Genomic DNA, 16849 nt, shown 5'->3' with positions numbered 1-16849 from the left:
AATCAGAAAGAAAAAAGAACCAGGGCTCAAAAAAATCATAGCTGTGAATTTGTTTATCCAGAGAAATATTTATGGGAATACATTTTCTAGGTATACTTTTCTCAGAAAGAAAAATCGATCTCAACACATCTATACAAAACCCTCTATTCTGGACACTTAATTCTTTCTTCCTCTTTATCTCCCCTCCTTTGCACTTTACCTCTATGAGTTGATTTTAAAAAGAATGATTCTCTTTCCCCTTTGTTTTACCTTCTCTATACCACTTCTCAACACAAACTCCTACTCTCCATTTCTACTCCAGAAAACTTGCTGGAAATTCACCAAGACGTTACATTGGGTCTATGTTCCCTCCATTCCTCTCACTGATGCCATTTGAAGAGCATCCAAATGATTTTTCAACTTTTAATTCAATCATTTCATTTGTTCTTAAGGTTTGTTTATATATTTCTTCCAGGAGAAAGAGAGAGGAGAGTCACCCCCAACAAGAGTTTCACACCGTGACTCACCTGAGGTCTCAGCCAGCCAGGATCACAGGCACACGTGCGTGCACACCCTGTAGGTAAGACCTTAGGACACAAACTTGGGACCTTGCCATGTGGCTTTAGCATCACAAAGCAGTTTGTTACTGCTCCACCTCTGTGACTAACCTATTAATTTTAGTTTTTAACTTAGGTGTTTATTTAATTAGGCTGTTTTTTATTTGTTTGTTTGTTTGTTTCAGGGAACAAAGAAGTAGTTGCGACAAACAGTGCTTTTTCTTTATATAATCTTAGCAACTACTAAAATTATTTTATTATAAATGCTTTTTTAGGCAGAGCAAAACTGAAAAAATTTCTCTGAGACTAATGATAAGGTTAGGAGTTGAGCGCAAGAAAAACTCTTCCCTGGACAGTTTCCCAGGAAGTTGGAAAAGAGACTCAGAAAGAAGATGGAGGGACCTCAAGAGGTATGTCAGCGTGGTCGTCTCTGTGAGAGAGAGACCTTAGGCAGGTGCCTGCACATCACATCCACATCGACAAATTCAGGGGAGAGTATGAGAAGGCATTCTTACACGCTCTCTAGGGTTTTCTGAATATGACTCTGCATCATGTAGTCTGTTTATACTTGTTCACATGCCATCTCTTGTTTCTCCAGACTGTTTCCAACTCAGTGGGCGAAACTAATTTCTCAATATATATTTGGAGAGGAAAATTAAGAATAAGTGATTGTTCATGCCTAGACTGATTCAAAGCAGGTGTTTTCCTCAATTTTGTTGAGGATAAGCACATGTACAAGGAGAACAAATATGCTGACAACCTTGCTTCTTCTACACCCGTAAGTCAAATAAATAGTTTAATTAGTAGTGAGTCTTAAAACAGCGGGTCAGAGACATATTTTCAATGTTGGAAACTGTTTCAGACACTTTGATCATTAATGGTTCAAGAAATTCTAACTGCGTATATCATACACTACAAATTGGGGGAAAAAATCATTTACTTTGTGGACCAGAAGGTGGCCTGGTGGTTAAGGTGCTAAACACTCCCACTTGGTTGACCCCAGTTTGAGTCCCAGACCTGGTGGCTTGCTTTCTCATTGTCTCTTTCTCTCTCTCTGTGTCCCTCTCTGGTCAAATTAAAATAAATGAATGAATAATAAATAAATAAAATAAATAATTTTTTAAAAAGAAAAAAAAAAAAGAACACAAAAGACAAGCTGCCAGTTGAGTAGTGTGGTTTCTGAAGATAATCCAGTGTGCTTTGGGGGGCAAAGACTTCAGGGAAAGCAATCTCCTGCTCGTTCTATGAAGCTGAATTGAGCAGTGGTCCCATGGCACTAGCGTGTGTGAATGGAGAAAAGAATGATGGGGGAGGCAGGACTAAGTTAGAAGTACCTGGGTAGAAGATCCAGCCTGGGGTCGTGGGCAAGCAGCCTCTCAACGATAGCCTGGAACACCTCATGTTGGAGCGGGGCTTGAACTCCGTTCTCCAGGGAGTCTGTCAGTGCATTCTCCTGTACCTAGAGCTGCGGGGCAGAGGGCAGACAGCACCCAGTTACAATACCACCATCCTCAGGTGTCCACAGGAGTGATTGCACCCTCATGGCGGGGGATCCTCTCCATTCTTCTCACTGCCCCTCTCCTCCCTCCTCTTGGTCCTAGTCAACTTTCTGGTTGTAGCCAAAGCCTGACAAACTTTTGGGGGAGACTTCTAGGAAGAACGGGGGTGTTTCCCTATGCAAGGGAAGATGCTCTGCTTCTGCCACAGAGCAGTGCTGCCTTCCCATCAGACACAGCCTGACAGCCTTTTGTCTGCGGCTTACTTTTCTGCCAAGCTTTGGCCACGTCCTGCTGGGTGTGATTAACAAATCTGGGGCCCACGTCTCTATTTCTGACCAATAGAGAAAGCGCTGACTGCCAGCGAGTAGGGCAATGGTTCCTTGCCAATGGTGGGGGTGGCAGAGTCAGAGAGTCCCCAGCTGAGCAGTTTGGACTGGCATGCAGCGTCACACTGGGCCAGCTGCAGGTGCTCCAGATGGCCAGCCTTGAGTGTGTTCATCTCCGCTGCCAGCTTTTGTTTCTGTCCCACTGTCACCACTATCCCCGTCAAATGCACATGGAGTGTCCTGCACACCTAGCACCGCAACAGAAGACGTCCTAATGGAGGTGGCATTTTAGGCCATATTTCTTTCGAAAAGGAGAACAGATGAGATTAGTGTGGAAAGTTGTTGTAAACCAAGGGACTTGGACTATATAAAGTCTGTTGTTGACAGAGCTGGGGTGTGTCTGTTAGGAACTCAGTATCCTAACAGTACGTTTTTATAACAACCCCCTTATTTGAAGTGAAGACTCACCCAGAAAAACTGGAATGGATGGTTGCGATTCCTAGAAATCATCAACTGGTTTAGCTAAAATGTTAAGAGCCCTATGATTTCCTTTGCTTGAATTTCAACAGGCAGAAGTCATTGAGGTGAGAGAAATCAGAATTGAATGCCTATAAGAGGCATTAACTGGGAAGGGACATAAACGAAACGTCCAGAAATGGTCTTCTTCATGATCTGGGTGGTGGTTCTACAGGTGTGTATATGTGTGGAAAATTCATCAAGATATTCACTTAGGGCTAGTGCACTTGTGTACTTAATACCAAAGTTAAAAGCTGTTTGCAGTCACACTCGGTGCACCAGGTACTCAGGTGCACATTCTTGTAACAAAGACGGCCGATGATTGTAATGTGGTATATTATTGGCAGTTTGGTGGGAACTACTGGTTGCCCATCTGTATCCATTTTCTCCTTCAGTGGTGACAGAAACCAGATGCTTAGCTGGGAACACTGCTACCCAGGGTAAAGATGACATCTCCCAGGCTTCTTTATCTAGGCATGGTCCCCTGATCAGTTTCTGGCCAATGTGATGAAGTGGAAGTGCAATCTGTACAGGACAGCTGGGAAGACCGCTAAAGAGAGGCGCATCTTTGCTACCTTCCGCTCCTTCTGCTGTAGAGAATGTAGACCGGAAAAGGCTGCATTTCCAGCTGCCAGTTTTGGATCATGAGGTGACACTGAGGATGAAAGTTATGCAGAGAGGAGACTGGAGTAGTTAGAGAAGAGAATGGGTTCTGAGGACCGTGGGAAACTCCATGCTAGCCTCGGCCCCCTATCTCTAGATGGTCTTTGAGGTGATTGGGTAAACTTGTGTGCATTTAAGTCACTAGGTCTCAGTGCTCTATAAGCACAGCCTGACTAACCGCAAGGTAAGACAAGGTTAGACACAGCCGCAGTAGGTCACTAGGTCAGCATGGGCAGCAAGTTGGCATTGGAGATGATTTCTCAGACAAGGCGCCACTTGAGCTGAGTCTTGAAGGACAAGTAAAACTCAGCTTGGAGGAAAAATAAGTCTTTCAAAATGCTCTTAGGAAAGTACCAGCTGGCTATGAAAATCTGTTAAGGGTTGTTCAGACCCAATCAGAGACCCTCTGCTATCACTCCTATCTTCAGGGGCTAATAATCTGATCTGTCTATTGGGTTGGTAGCAATTAACATTGCCTTACTTTAGGGGTTATTTGAACATTTGTTGGTAAAATGAATGAAAGAAATTTTCTTTATTTGATTTGGAATTTACTCCTAGTAAAAATAGAAACTATATTTCAAGATTAAATATCATTCATTTTTGTTTTTAACTCCCAACTTTATGGTGAAAGGCATAAAAGGCTGCTATTCTGAAAATGAAGTAACATTGCTGAGAAGTATTAAAGAAGACCTATATAAATGTTTTAAGATGCTCAATATTGTTAATATATCCATCCTTCCCAAACTTATCTATAGGTTCAACATCTTCATTACCAAAATCCCAGCAAAAGGCCCTCAGGTGGCTGGGTGGTTAAAGCCTGGATCCCACAAGTCTGGACCTGGTGACTTGAAACATACACTGGGCGTGTGTGTGTGTGTGTGTGCCTAAAATCCCAAGAGGATAATGGATAGAAGGGATTATGGCATGGCCATCCCTCCTGGGAGGGGATTTCTCTCTCTCTCTCTCTCTCTCTCTCTCTCTCTTTCTCCAGCAAGTGTACAGACCTTATGGTAAAAAAAATCTTAAAAAAAAAATCCCAAGAAGATTTTTTGTAGAAATTGACATTCTTTTTTTATTTTTTAAAGAGATTTTTGTTATAGAGTCTGTGTGCTTGCCAGAGACAGAGAGAGGCAGACATAGAGAAAGAGAAATCATCTCCCAGGGGGGATAGCCAACCCACAATCTCTTCTCCTCCATTCTCCTCTCAGGATCTTGGGCATGGATGCACGTGTCCAGCATGAGTTCTAAGTAGCTGGGTCCATGATCCACTATGTTGCAAGTCCAGCAACATAACCATTATGCTATCCACTGGTCCTGAAACTGACATCCTTATCCTAAAATTATATGGAAGCACAAAGAACCTAAAATAGCCTAAATAATATTGGAAAAGAAGAATTATGTTAAACCACCTTATTTCAAGAGTTACTTATAAAGCTGTAATACTGAAAAACAGTGTGATGTTCGCATAAAGATAGGCAAATAAAGTCCATGGGACAGAATGTAGATTTCAGAAATATATCCATACCTATATGGTTTACTGATTCTCAACTAAGACACCGAGACAATTCTATGGAGGAAAGGGAAATTTTTTCAACAAATGATACTGGAACAACAGGCCATGCATATGAGAGAGAAAAAAAATTCAACTATAGCCCCTGCCTCACACCATAAGTGAGAATTAATTCAAGGTAAATCATAGACCTAAACAGGGTAGCTAAAACTGTAGAACTTCTATAAAAAAAATGGAGATTATTTTTATTATAGATAGACAAAAATGACTAAAGTAGAAGACAGAAAGCAATAAACATTAAAAGAAAAATGGATAAGTTAGATGTTATCAAAATTGAAAACAAAAATAAAGTATTTGTAAATATTTCAGAAAATATTCTCAAAACGAAAGAAAAATACTTGTATCCAGGATATACAAAGAGCCACCACAACTCAATAATAAAAAGCCTATAACTCAATGGAAAGCAAGTAATCTGTTATTAACAGATATTTCACAAATGAAAATATGTGAATAGGCAATGAGCACAAGAAAAACACATTATTAACCATCAGAGCGATGCAAAATAAAATCACAATGAGTATAATTATGTTCTCATCCTAATTGTCAGCACGTTGTTTTGGTGACGACACAGGGTAACTGGAATTTCCATACATTGATGACAGGAAACTACAATTGTAAAAAAAAAAAACATAGTGCGCCTTTTTTTGCGTGTGTGAGTTAAACATACATCTACCTGTGACAGTTCATTATAGATGTCAACTTGGCTAGGCTAAAGGATAACCAGACAGTTAGAAAATATTTCTGGGAGTGTCCATGAGGATGAATCTAAAAATGATTAATAGTTGACTCAGCAGACAGTGTAAAGAAGATTGCCCTCACCAATGTACGTGGGCATCATCCAACCTGTTGAGGGCCCGAGTAGAACAAAAAGGAAGAGGAAAGGAAAATTTGTGTCCTATTTGAGCTGGGACATCCATCCTGTCTTGTCCTCAGACGTTGGAGCTCCTGGTCCTCAGGCTTTGCACTTGAAATGAATGACTCTTTCAGCCTTCCTGGTTCTCCAGCTTGCAAATGGAAGACTGTAGGATTTCGGGGCCATAACTGTGTAAACCAATTTCTATAATAAATCTATACACGCATGCATATTCATGAGGAAATAGAATTAATTAGAAATAGAATTAAAAGATTTTTAAAAATGAATCTTTATTTTTCACCATAACCTCCAACAAGTTCAAGACATTTTTTTTAAGTGGTGATACCAGCCATTTAGTTCATCCCTAAAGAACTGAGGGTCCTGGGAATTTACCCATATCAATGCATATCAATACAGTCTTTTTCTTCATTGTTAAATGAAGAAAAATAGGTGCTCTTTGAAGTTTTTGTTTGTTTGCTTGCTTTTGTTTTTCTTTTTAAGATTAGGGAACAAAGAGAAGTCAGAAGGAATCAAGTCAGGACTGTAGGGTGGATGCCTAATGATTTTCCATCCAAACTCTCCCATAACTGGCTTTGTTTGGTCAGAGAAATGAACATTGTGGTAGTGGAGGACTATCTGGAGAAGTTTCAGCTAACCACACTCTCATAATAAGCAGATGTTATTGTTCTTTGGCCCTCCAGAGAGTTGACAACCAAGATGCCTTGAACATTTTTTGTTTGTTTATTCATTCATTTTTAAAAATTTTATCAAAGAGAGAAAGAGAGAGAGAGAGAGAGAGAGAGAGAGAGAGAGAGAGAGAAAGTGAGAAAGCAAGCCACCAGGTCTGGGACTCGAACCATGGTCAGCCATGTGGGAGTGTCCAGCACTTTAACCACCATGCCATCTTCTGGGCCCGCCTTGAGCATTTTAATAAACTCTTGCTATGACCTTTGCTCTTGACGGGTCTACTTTTGCTTTCCCTGTGCCACTCCCACCTCTTGATAGTTACTGCTTTGATTGTGCTTTGTCATCAGGATCATACTGGTGAAGCCATCTTTCATCTACTGTTAGAATTCTTTGGAAACAAAAAAGTTTCAGGGTTTTGACTCACTTGTTTAAAGTTTCCATTGAAAGCTCTATTCTTGCCAGCAGTTGATGGGGTATAGGTTTGGTATCCACTAGGCAAAATTTAGCCCAAATTTAATTTTCAATCAGAATTTTTTTTTTGGAGAGGTTTTTGCTATACAGTGCATGCGCTCACCAGAAAGACAGAGAGAGACAGAGAGACAGAAAATTGCTTTCTGTCCCCCCAGGGAGTGTGGCCACTCCGCAATCCCTTTTCCTCCATTCTCCTCTCAGGATCTTGGGCACACACTCACATGTACCCAGAGTGAGTTTAAGCCACGGGGTCCAGAACTCGAATCATGGTCGACTACATGGGAGTCCAGCAACATGCCATTACACTAATTGCTGGTCCCTCAATCAGAATTTTTTTTAAAAAACAGATTTTTGCTATAGGGTGTGTGCGCTCACTGGAGAGAAAGAGAGAGATAGAGACAGAGAGATAGAAAGTGAGGAATTATCCCCTGGGGAGATAGTCACACAGTAATCCCTCTGCTTCATTTTCCTCTCAGGATTTTGAGCATGCACACACATGCTCAGCATGAGTTTGAAGTCACTGGGTCCAGAACCTGAACCACAGTTAACTATGTGGGAGTCCAGCGACGTACCCATTACGCTATCTGCTGGTCCCTCAGTCAGAATTTTGTAAGCTGAACCCATTGAGATGTCTGTGTTGTTGGCTATTGTATTTACTGCTTGGTCCTCTTCCATTAGGACACGACCAAGATCGATTTTTTTTTCCTTGCAAATTGATGTGGATGATCTGCCATGGAGAGCGTCCTCTTCAACATTGTCTTGTCTTTCTTAAAACAAGTTATCCATTGTGAACTGCTCATTTCTTTGGGATACTGTCCCCGTAAACTTGAAGAGCATCCATGATTTCACCATTCTTCCTCTCAAGCTTCATCATGAATTTGACGTCTGTTTCTGTTTCAATTTTAGAAGAGTTTATGTTGCTTTTCAAACTGATGTCTTAGTCTTCTTAGTGACTCAAACTGATTCTATTCAGACATTTTTTAACAAGTTAATATGAGATTATTTGGGTGCAAAAATTTCAAATTCATGTGTAGTTTGTTTTTCCTAATATGCATTTTTCATCAACTTTGCCTTCTCAGAATATATTATCCTTTTTATATATTGTTGGGTTTGACTTACTACTATTTTGCTGATAATTTTCCCAACTTGTTCATGAGGGATATTTGTCTTTTCTTGTAATATCTTTTTCTGGATTTGCTATCAGGGTAATTTTAAAATGAGCTGAGAAGCAATTTCTGCTATCTTATATTTTGAAAAATTTGGGGTAGAATTGGCTTTATATTTTCCTTAAATGTTTGGTATGATACATAATTATCAGATGTTTGAGTACAGTCCAGATATTTTCCTGTTATCTGTTTTTAGTATAATATTATGTTACATCATGCTTTCTGTGATATCAATTATTTTATTTTATTTTTTAAAAAACTAATTATTTGTTTAATTTATTTATTTATTCATTCATTTATTTCTTAATTTGACCAGAGAGAGACAGAGGGTGAGAGTGAGAGAGAAAAGAAGAGAGAAAGCAAGCCACCGGATTCAGGACTCGAACCCTGGTCGGCCATGTGGGAGTGTCCAGCGCCTTAACCACCATGCCACCTGCTGGTCCCATATCAATTATTTTAAAATAGCTGAAAAACTTGCTTTACAGAATATCTTAGTGAATAATTCAGGTATAAAGGATTTATATTCTGATGTCATCGCTTCGAATTTTCTATAAATTCAATTAGGTCAAGATGTTTAATAGTATTGCTAAAGCCTGATAAATCTTCAATGATCTTCTTTCTGCTTGTTCTGTTAGTGCTTATTTCTCCTTCCAGTTTGATCAGTTTTTGTTTCAATATTTGGAACCTCTATTGTTAGGGTATATACATTTAGGAATGTTCTATCTTCTGGTTGAAATGTTAGCTCAATTAATATTTAATGTCCCTCTTTATTCCCAATACTCGTCTGAAGTCTATTTTCTCAGATATTATTATAGATACTCCACCTACTAATTAGTGTCTGCCTGGTCTGTATTTTCTACTCTTTTTTTTAAAAAAAACTTATCTATGTATTTTTGTTAAAATGGATTTCTTCTAAACAGCTTATAGTCAGATCTACTTTATCATTTAATCTAATTAGCTTCTTTTTAACATTTTATTTGGAAACTTTTATATTTACAGAACAGTTGCAAAACTAGTACAGAGAGTTTTCATATACCTTTCACCCAGATTCTTCTTAATATCTTGCAAAATGTCAGTATGATGCTCAAAACCAAGAAGTGCACTAAATTACAGACTTTATTCAGATTTCACTAATTTTTTTCTCTAATGTTTCTTTTTATTTCAGAATCCAATCCAGGATTCCGCATTGTGTTTAGTTACATTGGTGGCTTGGTTTCTACTTTTCAAAAAAAATTAATTTATTTAATTTATTTTTTTAAAACCTCTTTTTTTAAAAAATTTATTTATTTAATTTATTCATTCTTATTATTTTTAAAATTTGAACAGAGAGAGAAAAAGGGAAAACAAGAAAGCAAGGCACGAGGTTCAGCACTTGACCTGTAGTCAGCCATGTAGGAATCCAACACCCCCAACCACCATGCCACTTTCCCTAATTTAGTGTTATTATTTTTTAAATTTGCTAGAGGACATAGAGTAATACAGAGAGAAGGTGAGAAAGCAAACTGCCAGGTCTGGGACTAGAACCATGGTCAGCCATATGGGAGTCCAGCTCCTCAACCACCATGCCACCTGCTGGTCCCTGATTGCTTGGTTTCTTCTAACCCTTGACAGTTTCTCAGTTCTTCCCTGTCTTTCATGATCTTGACGCTTTTGAAGAGTAATAGTTATTTTGTAGATTATGCCTTAGTTTGGGTTTGTCTGATGTTTTCTCATAGATAGATTGTGGATATGCGTTTTTTGGCCAAGAATACCACAGTTGTAGTATGCCATTCTTACTGTATCATACTAGGGTAATCTCTCTGGTAAGAATAGATTATTTGCATTTAATTAAGCTATTTATATGTTTGAATTAAAATCTGCCATATTTGTGGGACCAGCAAGTGGCATGATGATTAAGGCGCTGGACTCCCATGTGGTCACCTGCAGTCTGAGTCCTAGACTTGGCAGCTTAAAATTCACTGTGTGTGTGTGTGTGTGTGTGTGTGTGTGTGTGTGCCTAAAATCCTGAGAGGAGAATGGAGAAGGGATTGTAGTGTGGCCATCCCCCAAGGGGGAATGACTTTTCATTTTCTCTGTCTCTGTCTCTCCAGCGAGCACATGCACCCAATAGCAAAAAATCTCTCTCAAAAAAATCTGCTATTTTGTTAGTTATCTATTTATTCCATTTTTTTCTTGCTGCCTTTTTATGTCTTCTTTCTCTTTTATAAGTTGTTTTGTATTATTCACATTGATCTTAATTGGCTAATTTTATTCAGCTTTAAAAACTCTTACTTTGTTTAATGGTCGCTTTGGAGTTTACACAACCTTAATTAAGTCATTTTATTTATCAATATGCCTTTGGTAATCCATCTAAGTTCAAATAACATTGTATTACTTCACATGTAGTGTAAGAAGTTTACTCAAGTATATGTTCAATTCTTCTCTGCACGCTTTGTATTTTATTGTCATTTATTTTTTACATACACTAGAAACACATGATGTAATGCTGCTGTATTTGCCTCACACTATTCTTAATCTTTATTTTTAAAATTTTTAATTTTATTTTTCAGTTTGCTACAGGGTATGTATGCTCACCAGAGAAAGCAAGAGGAAAAGTGAGAAATGACCTCCTCAGGAGGATGGCCACATCCCAGTCCTTTCTCTTCCATTCTTCTCTCATTATTTTGGGCGCACACACACATGTGCCAGTGTGTTTTTCAAGCTGCTGGATCTAGGACTCAAACTGCAGTGTTGGCCGTGTGAGAACCAGTCACCTTAGCTTTCATACCATCTGCTGGCCCAGCTGTTCTCTTTTAGAGTGATTTTAAAAAAGAAGAAAAAAAGTGAATATTACATTTAGCTTAAGCATTTCCATGTATCTTTCTTTGTGTAAACCCACATTTTATCTGCTGTCAAATTCCTAGTTTTATAGATCTTCTTTTTACATTGTTTAGTGCTTATCTGCTAGTAATAAATTCTTTCAGCTTTTATTTGTCTGAAAAAATGCATTCTCCTTAATTTTTGCATAATGTTTTTGCTGGGTATACATTTAGTGGCTGCCTCCTTTCATCCCCATCAGCCTGCTAAAAATGTCATTCTATTGTGTTATGCCTTGATAATTTCTGGAGAGAAATCTGCTGTTTTTCTTATCTTCATCTTGTATGTAATGTGTCTTTCTTCTTTGACTATATTTAAAATTTTCTTATGTTTGCTTTTCAAAAATTAGAATACATTTATCTAGGCTTTTTTTAGTGAGGATTGGGGATGTTGATTGGGGATGTCGGTGGAATGTATCTTGCTTGGTATTCTCAGAGTTTCTTGGACTTGCGGTTTGGTGTCATATTGATTGGGAAATATTTTTAGCCATTACTTTTACAAGTGTGTCTCTACCCTCCCTTTATTTTTCCTTTCTCCTTTTGGCTTCTAATTAGACTATGTTGGACTGATTGGTATTGCTGATAGCTGTAGCATTCTGTCCTGTTATGTTTTTTCTTCTCCTAACTTTTCACTTTTTTTCTCCAGTTATTTCAATTTAGGTAATATTTTTTGACCTATTGGCAAATTTATTTATTTTTTCATCAGCAATGTAGAGTTTACTTGTAAGCCCATCAAAGGCATTCTTATTCTCCTTAACTATGCTTTTTATTTCTAGCATTTCCATTTCCACTGTATTCTTTCTCATAGTTTCTAAATAGCTCATCTATTCATGCACATTTTCCAGTTTCTCCATTGGATACTTTAACATGCTAATCCTAGTCATTCGCTATTCCCTAAATGATAATTGCCAACATCTAGGCCAGCATCGAAGTTGGTTCTGCTGATCATTTTTGTCTTTGTTCAGTAGTGTTAATTCTTCTTTTATTGTGTGCAACCTTCCCATGTCCATGACTCCCATTACATTACTTTCATGCTATCCTACCCTTGATATTTAGCAGCTTGTTTAAAAATTCAGCTGAATTTCTTTTTACCCTAGTTTATGAAAGCCTTGTCTTTCACCCTTGCCCTACTTGAGGTAAATCAGTGCTTAAATCCTGTCTCTTCTTGGAAAATCCTATCTTTCCTTGAATATCATGGAAGTTGGTTTTCTTGTGACGTCACATATCTTTTTTTTTTTAAGTTATAATTGTTTTAAGTTATCCAGTCTTTTCTTGTTGTTAGGATGAATATAACCTCTTTACAACTTTCTCCTGCTTAAACAAATTCATTGTTTTTATTTCTAATATTTCCATTTGATTTAAAAAATTTTCATCTCTTTGATAAAATGCTCCATCTATTAACAACTGGCACTCATATTTTCTAATAGAACCTTTAACATATTAGTTCCAATAATTTAAGTTTTACCTTCTGATAGTTCCAAAATCTGTCTCCTCCGTTTATGGTTCTATTGATTGCTTTGTTTCTTTACAATGGCTTGCCTTTTTCTTGCCTTTTTGTGCATCTTACCATTTTTTGTTTAAATTGAAAACAACCTTTATAAGAAAGTGGAGACTGAAGTTAATCATATTCTTGCCTGGAGATGGGCAATACTCTGCTTCCAGGCCTTTAATATGGGACATTAAATCAATCTAATCAAGAGTTGAGGGACCAGCAGTTGGTGCAGTGGCTATGCCGCTGGACTCCCATGTAGTCAACTGAGGTTCGAGTCCCAGACCAGTGGCTTAAACTCATGCCTGTCTGGTGTGCATGTGTGCTCAAGATCCTGAGAAGAGAATGGAGAAGAAGGGATTGTGGCTTGGCCATCCCTCCTGGGGAGTGATTTCTTGCTTTCTGTCTCTCTGGCGAGCTCACGTGCCCTATAGCAGAAACCTCTTTAAAAAAAAAAAAGAGAGAGTTGAGCTGGGCTTGGATTTCGTTATTGCTATGGTTATTTCTTTCTTTCTTTTTTTTTTTTTTTTTTTTTTGGGCACAGGTCCCCCTCACAAACAAAAGAGAGAGACAGAAAGTGAGAAATCACCCCCAGGGGGATGACCATGCCCCTTCTCCTCCATTCTCCTCTTGGGATTTTGGGCATGCATGCACATGGGACTGGTGTGATTTTAAGCCACTGGTCTGGGACTCGAACCACAGTTGACTACATCGGAGTCCAGCGATAGCCGATTGCACCAACTGCTGGCCCCCGCTATGGTTACTTTCTGTGTAGCACTATCTTTAAGATTTTTCAGCATCACCATATACTTAGGGTGAGGGACTGGAATTCCAGAAGGAATTTTTTTCCATGTTCCTTCTTTGCCCTCAGCTTTCAGTCTTCCCTGTGTGCCTGTCCACACACAGAATCCCTTCCTTGTCTTTTGTTGCTCTGCTGGTGGCTCCTGTTTTGTTCCTCTTGTTACTTGGTGCTTGCTAGCCTGGTGGTGGGTGTGGAAGCATGGGAATGGGGTCCTCTGTTGTTCTGACTCAGCCTCAGCTCTAAACAGGCACTGGGTCTCTGTATGTCTTGGGAGTGGGATTTCCTCAATGATCCTGACTTTTATCCAGTAAAAGGAGACCTAATGGTGTGGGCCCAGGAGAGAGTACTGCTCCTTTCCCTTTGGGAGCAGGGATTTCTTTGTTGTTCCTTCCTCCAATTGCAACGAGTCATCACCTATGCTCTAGGGCTATTGAGTGGCTTAAAGCTTTTCATAAGGAAGGAGGGTATGGGTGGTTTTTTGCTTTTCCCACGGCTATGCCCATTCCCCTCGCTCAAGCCTTAACAATGGGAGAAGGCTTTCTCTGGATTCTCACCCTACCCTGAATCTTTTTCAGAGGTGTCTAGTGGAGGGCCATGGAAAAGAGCTGCTTTGTGGTAGGAGCTCCCTGTTTGCAGTTCCTAGGGTTTCTATGGTCTCATGATAACCCACTCTTGGCCTCTACGAGTTTTCAAACTTTGCAGCTGCTTACTGATGGCATGCTGCCCCGTCTTCCTCTTGTGCTCTCTTCTAGGTGAACCAGTGCTCACTTCCTGTCTGTGTATGGAGAAGGCTGTCTCTTCTTAGCTTTCACACTATTTGGTTGCCCTGTGAATCAGTTTTTAGACTGGCTCAAGAAAAGTTATACTTTGAGGCCAGCAGATGGCATAGCAGTTAAGTCGCTTGATTCCCACCTGGCTGACTATTGTTTGAGTCCCAAACTTGGTGGCTTGAAACTCATGCCAGACATGTGTGCATGCACAAGATCCTGGGAGGAGAATGAAGGAAAAAAGGATTGCAGCATGGCCATCTCCCCTGGGGCGTGATTTCTCACTTCCCCTTTCACTGTCTCTGTCTCTCTCTCTCTGGTGAGCACACATGCAAAAAAAAAAAAAAACTCTAAAAAATATATAAAAGTTATACTTTGTAGATTTATTTTCCTTTTCTTGTTATTAGGGCAGGAATGACACGCTTCAGCTTTCCACGTTCTATCTGGAAGCCAAAAGTCAAAAGATATTTTTAGATGATTCATCTTATCCTAAGTCACTTTGGGTTATTAAAAAATATATTTATCCTCTATGGATAAGAACTTTCTATCATAAAAATGACTCTCAAGAATGCGTGCCTTGAGAGCCACGGGACAATCCAAAAGCATAATTTCAACCATGTTTTTAGAAATGAACATTATCTGATAACTGTGTGGTTTTTCAAGTGGAGTGCTCCCAGCAAGGATACTCATTTGGATGCTCAAGTGCTGATGGTTCTTCACAGTCTCATTACAATGTGCTCACAGGAAGACTGAACACATTGTCCCCAAGATGTTAGTAAAGTTAATTCACTTCTCCGAGCCTCAGTTACTGCATCTGCAAAAATGTGGATGAAGAACTAAGTACTGTCTAACACTGAGTGCTGAACACCTACTATTTTTAGTGTAACTAGACACTATTATACATGTTTAAAATGTAAGTTTAGCTGCAAACTAGTCATTTCAGGGGACAGGAGAAATGGAGATTTTCTACTGATAATTCAGCCTCCAGCAAACAAAGCTAGTGCGATTGAACTTTAAGAATTCGAAAGAAACACACCATCCATCAGATGACAAGAAATCACCGCAGGACCACAAGAAATATGGGAAAGCAAGAAAATACCTCTCCTCCAAGGGAAAAGAATAACTCCTCTTCATCCACAAGCAGTTCAACGCAAATCTTGGAAATGTCTGATAAAGAATTTAGAACATTCATAATGGCTAAGCTAACTGAGATGGAAGTTAAGACAAGATATTCTCAGTGGAAAATTAGAATGTTCTTTTGATATAGCAGTGCAATTGGCAGCCTATAATCTACAAGCTGAACTTGGAGATTATGATCTTGCTGAACATAGCCGTGAGCTTGTCTCTGAGTTCAGGTTTGCTCCCATTCACACTGAAGAGATGGAACTGGCTATTTTTGAAAAATGGAAGGAATACAGAGGTCAGACACCAGCACAAGCTGAAACCAATTATCTGAATAAAGCCAAATGGCTAGAAATGTATGGAGTTGATATGCACGTGGTCAAAGCTAGAGACGGGAATGACTATAGCTTGGGACTAACTCCAACAGGAGTCCTTGTTTTTGAAGGAGAGACTAAAATTGGCTTATTTTTTTTGGCCGAAGATAACCAAATTGGATTTTAAGAAGAGTAAATTAACCCTGGTGGTTGTAGAAGATGATGATCAGGGCAAAGAACAAGAGCATACATTTGTCTTTAGACTGGATCATCCAAAAGCATGCAAACATTTGTGGAAATGTGCTGTGGAGCATCATGCCTTTTTCCATCTCCGAGGCCCTGTTCAAAAGAGTTCTCATCAATCAGGATTTATTCGACTAGGATCACGATTTAGATACAGTGGGAAAACTGAGTATCGGCCCACAAAAACTAACAAAGCCAGAAGATCTACATCCTTTGAAAGAAGGCCCAGCAAACGGTATTCTCGAAGAATCCTCCAAATGAAAGCAAGTACAACAAAACCTGAAGCACTTCGTGTTCAAAATAATGTTTCAACTCAGAATAATGGCCTCCAACAGGCTTGGGATGTGCGACCCACTCAGCCTGTGATTTCTTCCACATCCTCTGGTCCCATGCTGGTGGAGATAGAGAATCTCCTGCGGAGTCAGCATGAAACAGACCAGCATGACAGGAAATGGCTCTCTGCTGCCAGTGACGGCTGTCAATGTGGTGGAAACCAGTGGAACACAAGGGCCTTGCCCCCACCCCAGACTGCACATAGAAACTACACTGACTTTGTCCATGAGCACAATGTGAAGAATACAGCAGTCCATCATGATGTTCATTTTCCTGGTCATGCAGCCATGACTGAGATATGAGTGTTAAGCCTCTTAGGCATTGGGACTTTTTGTCATGCAAGTTGATGGTGTACATTTTCTAGTATCTATAAAGAATCAATCACATTAGGAGTATTTGGACGAGTTTACTTTATACTGATTCACTAGTTATATAATCTGGTTCATAATTGAATTCTTCTATGAAAATAAAAAGAATACAAAGAAGCCATATGCTATCAGTGATAATAATAACATTTTTTGTTGTTGTTGTGGAAAAGAGTATGTATACTGTTGTGATTTTGGAAAGTTATGTTAGTGGTTTTAGTGCATTACTACAATACTTAGAATACTCTTGGAAGATTTGTGTTTGTGAACAA

General features: G+C 39.2%; 1 pseudogene; it reads left to right on the top strand.

The window, feature by feature from the left end:
- Positions 1–1266: 1266 nt before the first annotated feature.
- On the top strand, positions 1267–16602 carry LOC102481488 (band 4.1-like protein 5 pseudogene; annotated as a pseudogene).
- The last annotated feature ends 247 nt before the right edge of the window (positions 16603–16849 follow it).

The sequence above is a fragment of the Tupaia chinensis genome, unplaced genomic scaffold, assembly GCF_000334495.1.
Source record: "Tupaia chinensis unplaced genomic scaffold, TupChi_1.0 Scaffold000119_2, whole genome shotgun sequence".
In the NCBI taxonomy this organism is placed as follows: Eukaryota; Metazoa; Chordata; class Mammalia; order Scandentia; family Tupaiidae; genus Tupaia; species Tupaia belangeri.
Note: the sequence above shows the minus strand (reverse complement) of the source record. Positions and strands in the feature narration are given on the sequence as shown.